The following is a 9,340-nucleotide window of genomic DNA, read 5'->3' as shown; positions in this document are numbered from 1 at the left end:
AAAAGGCCCGTTCTCATATTGCCACCCTACGGACATCTCCAGATGTAGTGTTGACTTCATCAACCTTGCAGGTGGTTTGCACTACAGCTCCCATCAGCCAGCACAACAACTTTCACACAACGAAAGCTGTTTCAAGGCTTTTCTGAGCTCAAATGCAGCATGGTGTGGGGTTGAGTTTTCATTGTGATTGTGTGTGGCATTGGAAAGGTTAGCCCTCAATGATTGCTTCAATGTGTTACCAGCTAAAATTACCTCTATAACTGAATTTCAAAGACCACAACGTGATTGGGAGCAATACCATTAGTATCATGTGCAGTTATATATATATTTCTATATATTAATACTGCTGTAACTGTTTTATTGATTTTCATATGGTTAAGTTACTGTGTTTATGCTTTGGGTGTGAATTTTTATAAGCCTCCTTGATAACCAATTTTGGCGAAAGGCAGGATATATACTTCCTGAATAAACAGATATTCTTGAGACCACAGAATAAATGCCATCATCAGGAGTGCAAATGGATTTTGTCTTGGAACAGTGTTCAGAATTAAAACAATTTAATACTGGCATGCAATGAACACTCTTATAACTGATTCTTTCTTTTCCTGAGCTCTTTCTGTTGCACACCACTAATTTTAATTGTTAATTTTTTTGTAGGTTTTTAAATGAACTAGAGGTCAAATAGCTTTCTTTTGTGCAGGAGGGATGTTTGCTGCAACTAGAAAATCAAATGTTAGGACTAACTGATTATTATGTATTGCAGAATCTATATATTTATATCTTCTGTGTTTAAACAGCTATTTTAAGAATATTACAGTATCCTGAATCGGAAAGTACATGGAACTCATCCACTTGGCTATCATTCTCCCTTGGAATAAAAATTCATGTAATCCATCTTCCAGAAAACTACTTAAACAAAATCACCAATACTTTGTCAGCGCAGCTAAAAAAGCCCATGCCGGTGTTTGGTTTGTCTCTCTTTTCCAGGAAAGGATCTGAGTATTTCATGTTGATTGCTTGATTGGCTGCAGTGGGACTCTTTAAAAATACTTTAAAAAATCAGGAATCCAGTAGAAATCAAACATAAGCTGCTATCAATCATGCGCTTGGGGTATTTGGTGAGGTTTTTACTCAGGAAGATGTCGTTAAAAGTTGCAGAAATTAATTGGTGCCATTGAACATAATGGCCTTTCCTGACACAGTTCTTCAAATGTAAAGAAAAATTATGGATAAGGCAAATTCCTCGTGGGATTTTTATGGATGTCTGCTTTGTTCTGTTATTGTTTATTGTAAATGTTATTACTGTGATCTATTGTCCTATCATGCTTTGTCTATACCGGTGGTGCCATTTTGCTCCTTCTAACAACGGAGGGTTTCCGTCACTGGCCAAAATAGCATTTATTTTTAATTTCCTTGTCTCTTATATATATTCCTGGAACAATCTCCAGGCATGAATGTCATGTGTTTAAAATTTCATACCTGAAGACATTTTGCTTTGAAGGAGTGAATTTTATCTCACACATTTCCAAACAATTCGGAACACTAAGCCCTGCTGCAATGGTACAAACTTGAGGTAATTTTAGTGGGGCTTCTACACCAAACCCTACACAAGTCCCAATGAAAGGAGTGGAGGGGGCACACTATCAGCTCAAAGGATTACAACCGTTGTATATTTATCAAGTTTATTTTTTAACTTGGTTATTCTGTGCACTCAGCATGCAGCCCACTAAAACTGCAACCCTATAAAGCCTGCCTGTGAGTATGTTGGGACTTACTTCTGAGTAGACATCTATAAGATTGCACTGTTAGGCTGGAACCTCTATTTCGTTACCTGGAAGGCAGTCCAACTGAATTCACGGGGGTTTATTTCTGAGCAGACAAGTGTAGAATTGTGCTGTTAGACTGCAGTCCTAAACATACATTTTCGAGAGCAATCCCATTCATATTAGTGAAACTTCCTTCCAAGGCAAAATGCCTAGGTGTGTAGTAAAGGTAAAGGTAAAGGTAAAGGGACCCCTGACCACTAGGTGCAGTCATGGCCAACTCTGGGGTTGTGGCGCTCATCTTGTTTTATTGCCGAGGGAGCTGGCGTACAGCTTCCGGGTCATTTGGCCAGCATGACTAAGCCGCTTCTGGCAAACCAGAGTAGCGCACGGAAACGCCGTTTACCTTCCTGCCGGAGCGGTACCTATTTATCTATTTGCACTTTGACGTGCTTTCAAAGTGCTAGGTTGGCAGGAGCAGGGACCGAGCAACGGGAGCTCACCCCGTCACGGGGATTCGAACCGCCGACCTTCTGATCGGCAAGTCCTAGGCTCTGTGGTTTAACCCACAGTGCTACCCGCTTCCATTCAGGTGTGTAGTATTCGATCGCAAATGCATGTAACAAAGCCCAGGTGAACTTGTTGCCATTTCTATTTTCAGGAAAATAGTTATAGGAAAGGGTACAGAAGCAACTAAGGCTCCATTTCTCTACTTCAAAAATGGCGGCTCTAGCCATTAGCAGGGGCAAGTTTGCTCCACCCCCTTTCACCTGTAAGAGACTTGGATTGGAATCGCCACAAGGAGGGCAAGGTCACCTGGGAGGAGATGACCAGTCACGAGGGAGATAACTGCAGGATTCACACGTGCGCTTCCCCAATAAATATATATTTGCAATATGTCAGAGGGGAAGCCACTGGGTGAAATTATTTGGTGGGCTGGGAAAAGGTTAAGCATATCCTTCCCTTCCTGCTTCTCTACCCTAAATCCTGTTTGTTTGTTTTTCCCTCTTGCAAGTTACTTTTCTTTAAAAATGGAGCAACAGTCCCAGGCTATGTTTTTTGTGTACAAGGTTTAATAAGCCCCTTTCTCCCAGGTAAATAAACATAGAATTGCAGCATCCATGCATCTGTCTCTCCAGCATGGTATATTACTAAAGAGATGGTTTGTGTAAGTGAATATTTTCTACTGCACAGCCGTTCTCATTAGAAGAAGAAGAGTTTGGATTTGATATCCCGCCTTTCACTCCCTTTAAGGAGCCTCAAAGCGGCTAACATTCTCCTTTCCCTTCCTCCCCCACAACAAACACTCTGTGAGGTGAGTGGGGCTGAGAGACTTCAAAGAAGTGTGACTGGCCCAAGGTCACCCAGCAGCTGCATGTGGAGGAGCGGAGATGCGAACCCGGTTCACCAGATTACGAGACTACCGCTATTAACCACTACACCACACTGGCTCTCCTCCCTGGACTCTCCTCCCTGGAAGGAAGGGGAGTGGTTGTGGGCGGGAGCCCGAGCTCCGCTTCCCCCCACTCACCTGGCTGGTGCCCGCCCCCCCCTTCAGGAGGCACCCAACCAGGTGCCTCTGTGGGGCGTGGTCAGCATCCTAAATGCTGCGGCGCCAGCCCCTCCTCAGCCTCATTCGCCTTTGACCCGTCGCGAGTCACCCACCCTCCACTCCCTTTGAGCTCAGGGTTCTTCTGGCCTTGCTATGGACCTTAGGTTGGTCGCCCTGGTTGTCCGGGGGGCCTGGTAGGAATTTTTTCATTTGGCATTAGGCTTTTGGGTTTTTTCACCTACCTCGTAGCAATCGTCACAACTTTCGTGGTATTGGTGGGTAGGTTAGGCATTGGAAAATGTGTTGTGGAATCGAAGAGCTAGGTGTGGCCATCGCCTATGTCTTCAATATTTTGGGTATTCCGTTAAAGGAATCTGGCGGTCGTGTATTCTGTCCGATGCCTGCTTGGCGGGAGGCCATGGCACAACCCTCGGTGACATCAGGGGAGAGCCTATAGTTGGATGAGCATCAACAGGCTCCACCTACTGGTGAATAAACCCCCTTGTTTTAGACATCCAATGCCTAAGCCAATACCTTTTCACTGCTGTAATCAATAAAGTTGTGGCCTTTCCTTGCCCATTAACCTTATATCTTATGTCCTTGCGTATTCATTTCACATTGCAGGGGTCGGGTCCTCGAACCACAACCTATTATTATGATTTCTTACCTGCCAATTGCCATAAGGTCCCAGGGCAGGAATACAGTACTGATATCAGTCAAAACGAATACTAATAAACTGCATAATGTATACAAATTAAATTACACTTTGAATTAAGCTTTCAGAAATCCATGACTTTATTTTTCTTTAAAGATTATGTTCCAAATGACAATAGAAGCAAAATACCCTTCTTCAGCCATTATGATGCATAAGAAAATTCTGCCACAATTAGCTTGCCACAGTGTTGAATTAACTTGCCACACCCTTAAGGTTAAAATAAAACTAAAATTAAAGGAAAAAATAGTATAGAAAATGCTGAAGAAAAAGCAAATGGGGGGTAATTTAAAAAAGAGCTAGGTATCTTCAGATGATCTTTATACAATTCATATATACCAGGGAAATTTCAATAGAATGTAAGAAAAAAGATTTCATTCATTCATTCAACAAGATATAAGACTGGGTGGAATCTTCAATATGTATAAAACAATGTTCTATAAGCAGGCTCAACCTTTTGATAAACTTGTTAGATGCTTCCCACATCTTTATCTCTTTTGTAGTATGTAAATTGAGTTAAGAAAGCTTTTTCCCAGCTTGTTGTATACCACTAAATCCAGTGCTTTAGATGACTTCCATTTAGTAGCAATGACAAGCCTAGCTGCTCTTAATAAAGCTGATATTAGTTCCAGCTTTTCTTCGTTAATGATTTTGGAAATCTAAGCATCTTTAATAAAAGAAATGTTTTACAATGTGTTTGTTACAATGTGTGGGTGTTACAACTGTGGCAATAATGGAATTACAGAAATTAGGTTTTCTTCTCAAGGATGGTTCGGCTTGAAATTTTTATTAATACAGCCCTGCTAGCCTGGTAATCCTTTTACACTGCTTTGCATCCTCCTTTCTGGGTCATGAGAAATCCATTTAGAGGCTTTGGGGAGCAGAAGTCTTGCTTTGAAAAATGGCAGTGAATTAAACTTTAAAGCATACTTTTCTTCATTAAGCCTCTTCTGGCCAGGATCTGTGCAGTTTATTGAGGTTTTACATTAAACTGCTCAAGATGTTTTCTGTGAGAAGCAATAGACTGGGGATAGTGTTCTCTTAACAGTGTAAGTAAAAAAAGAAAGGAAAGGAAAATCTATTACCATAATACAATAACTCTGAGGCTGTGTACACATTACTAGCTTGAAACACAGCTGGGTCGTTCTTTTTCTGAATTTGGATCAGAGCTGTTTTGCAGGCAGATGCACGGAACAACAGCATTTCACAGGAAATGGCAATACAGATACAGGAAAGGATATGGATTGCAGCTAATGTTGCATCCACAGTGGTAACTCAGGTTACATATGCTTCAGGTTACATACGCTTCAGGTTACAGACTCCGCTAACCCAGAAATAGTACCTCGGGTTAAGAACTTTGCTTCAGGATGAGAACAGAAATCGTGCTCCAGCCACGCGGCAGCAGCAGGAGGCACCATTAGCTAAAGTGGTGCTTCAGGTTAAGAACAGTTTCAGGTTAAGAACGGACCTCCGGAACAAATTAAGTACTTAACCCGAGGTACCACTGTACATTGCTTCCCAAACCAACATTAGGAGCACACTGGATGCAGAGTAAACAGGAATGTGTACACAGCCTAAGTCAAGAGTTTGGATGTCTTTTGGGGGGGAGAGAATCAAGGCATTTAAACATCTATTGTCTGTTGTTGTTGTTGTTGTTGTTGTTTGTTGTTGTTACAATTTGTTTACTGCCCTATATCCATAGATCTCAGGGCAGTTCACAACATAAAATTACAATAAAAATAAAAGTAAGAACAAAGACAACCCAATAATCCCCCATCTATCTACGCTTAATGAGATAAAGCAATGCAATTTAATGCATACTGGTTTTGTTTTAATATGTTCCCTCTGCCATAAGATGTCTGGTGGATTCAAAGCTGCAGGTTTTCAGTTTCAGTTCACTGGCATCCAACTGTCTTCACCTGACTGCGGCTGGCTAATTTGGTTTTATTATTTACATGGATTATCCTTGGCAAAAATTGTACAGGCTTCTGATGACTGGAAATAAACACAAAGCTTAGTAGGCTTTTGTGATGTCATGGTCTTTTCTGATAGGCATTTCACTTCATACTATCCACATGTTTATAATGAGATATTTTTTTAAATGGCCAGATGTACTCTTTCCCTCCAAACCTGCACCATATTGTAAGAGTTGCCATTCACATAGCCTGATCTTGTCCATGTCAGAAGTATGTCCATGGGAGCATAGAAATCTGCCTCATACTGGGTCCATCGAATGGCCAGTGGCCACCAGAGAGAGACTGCTTCGACCCTCCGTCCCCTCCACAGCAGGAAGAGGAGGAAAATGAGCCCACTGCTGGAGCCACAGCACGGTCGGGTCCGCGCTTCGCCTCTGTGCTTTCTGTGCTAATGGGTGAGGGGGGCTCAGACCCTACCCCACAAATAAGGAGGGGGCCAAAAGGGCTCAACACCGTGGAACTGGCACCCCTGCCTGCATGTATTTCTCCTAGACTCAGCTACACAGCCGCATGTAACACTGTCGGTCTAATGGAAGTATGTGAAATGTAACTGATATGCTTTTGTGCCTAATTGAACCATTACGTGTAGTGCTGAACCATTACGATTATAACCAACGCCTTATCTCGGGGGGGAGGGGTGTTATGTACTGAAATTCTCACCCTGAGCCAGCAGGGGGATACTGTAGATAGTTTTCACTCAGGTCCACATATGCAAATAAGGGTTTGAAAGTGACGTTCAGTGATTGGATAGTTACAGAAAGTTGTTACTGTTGCGTTGTAGTGGAGCTCTATATAAGCAGGCTGGCTGAACCCTTCAGTTCAGTTCTTTTCTGGCCTGTGAATAAACAAGAGTTGTTTGAGGAATCGCTGTGTCATCTGATATGTTCACCCACAACTTAACAGAAGCATTAGCCAGGCCCCCAAGATTAGCAAAGGACATCCCAAGTGCTGCCATTTTCAGTTTGCAGTGAACCCAGAAAGAGTGCCTTGCTCAAAGCACATCAGAATTGTGGAATTACATGTTCTAGGCTTAAGCTCTGGCACTGATTATAAGTCATCAGAATGAACCGTGGTGAGTTTTGCATTCGACTTCTAAGACTTCTGAAATCAATGGGGACCAGCAGCAGCAATGTAGTTTGTTAAGGGTGCTGGGAATGCATAGCTCTTTAAGGAACAAACTACAATTCCCATGATTGTGTGAGGGACATCACATGCTTTAAATGTGTGTTGCATGTCCTTCAAATGTATGCTGTGGATCTGACCCTGGTTCCTTTCCACATTCTGCTGCTGTCTTTAATTTGTATCATTTTAATCATGCGCAGGACGACCGAAGGAGCATGGTTGCATTCTGAAACCTTTCAAAAGGTCAGCCACAAAGTCATTCCTTCTGAGAGGTCTTGCGGCCATTGGTTCCTTTTGATGTTTGAGCCATCATGCAGACCTGATAAGTAGATGAATGACCGTGATAGATGTGCATAATGAGCAAGTGATAAGAATTCCGGCACCTGGCGTGAATTATGTGCCTGTCGTTCAGGAGTGGGGATGCTCACACTTTTATCTCCCCTCTCTAATTTCTTAATTACAAAGAAAGCATATTTTCTGCTCTCTACATATGCATTTGGCAAAGAGCTCCTCTAATTGTCATCCAAGAACTAAACCTATGTTACAATCTTAAAATGACGGTAAGACACTATTAAATGTGTGCTTCTTTTTCAAGAAAAGGGAAGCAGCCACTGGCTGGAAAAGGTTCATGGAAGGGGAAGGGCAGGAGGAATATAGTACAGTCGTAACTTGGATCTCAAATGCCTTGGCTCCCAAACAAATCGGTTCCTGAATGATCGAAACCCAGAAGTGAGTGTTCCAGTTCTCAAACGATTTTCAGAAGGCGAATGTCCAGCACAGCTTCCGTGGCTTCCAGTTGGCTGCAGGGTGCTCCTGCAGCCAATCGGAAGCCACGCCTTGGTTTTCAAACGGTTCCAGGAGTCGCTTTCTGTTCAAGAACCAAGGTATGACTGTACCTTCAAATCCTAGATGGCAATTACACATCAGAAACATGGTGTAGCAGCATCTGTGTAATGCACACCTATCTTTGCTGAGAAATAATTTCCACTGGATTTAATGGAGCCCACTGCCTGACAAATCTGTACACAGGATGCAGCCTTAAGTATGTCTTTCTCTGGAATGCTCTCTGTGCTCTGTAAATTTCCATAGAATCAGGGTGGGAGGGGAAGCCAAAGGTAATCTAGCGCAACCCCCTTTACCCTTCGTTCTATATTTTCTGAAAGAAGCAGTCCACCAAGAATTGCTATTCTGTAACATGTAGATTTTAATCAAAAGCCCACCAAAGCCCCACTGAAGGGAACAGGAATTGGGTACCATTACTAGATAGCCCAGACAATAATATTATATATTATTGAGATGGAAGGAAGACATAACCCTGACCAGAGAAGAATGGCAAACCAAGTTGATGGACTATGCTGAAATGGCGAAATTAAATGGGAACATTAGAAATCAAGAGGACAAGAACTTTAAAAAAGAATGGGGAAAGGTTTACAATCTATTTACAAGAACATTGTAAGCAGGTTAAAACATTAGCAGGGTTTTAACCACACTTGTAAATTAATGGAAATTATGGATAATTTGGAAGGATAAAACTTGGATAGTATTGATATGCCATTGTAAATATTACCATTAGGACCCATGGAAGGGATGGGGGGGCGGAGTCAGGAAATTTAGAGCAATCACAATATCTGGATTTTGAATTTGTCTTCTGTTGTATGTTTACGCTTTTTAAAATCAAATAAAAAAAATAAAAAATAAAAATATTGTATATTATTGTAACCCATTTTACTTGGAACTAATCCCCACTGATGCGGGTGGTGCTGTGGTCTAAAGCCCTGAGCCTATGGCTTGCCGATCGGAAGGTTGGTAATTCACATCCCCACGACAGGGTGAGCTCCCGTTGTTTCGTCCCTGCTCCTGCTAACCTAGCAGTTCGAAAGCACGTCAAAGTGCAAGTAGATAAATAGGTACCACTCCGGCGGGAAGGTAAACAGTGTTTCCGTACACTGCTCTGGTTTGCCAGAAGTGGCTTAGTCATGCTGGCCACATGACCCGGAAAAACTGTCTGCGGACAAACGTCGGCTCCCTCGGCCAGTAAAGCGAGATGAGCACCACAACCCCAGAGTCGTTCGTGACTGGGCTTAACTGTCAGGGGTCCTTTAATCCCCACTGAATTCAATAGAACTTATTTGCAAGTACACATAGGGTTGAATCCAATGCTGCTGTTTTGCCATTCTGCTCACACAGCAGACTTCTACTTGTGCAGTGGAACTGA

The sequence above is a fragment of the Podarcis cretensis genome (assembly GCF_951804945.1).
Source record: "Podarcis cretensis genome assembly, chromosome: 11".
NCBI lineage: Eukaryota > Metazoa > Chordata > Lepidosauria > Squamata > Lacertidae > Podarcis > Podarcis cretensis.
This window is presented reverse-complemented; position numbering follows the sequence as displayed.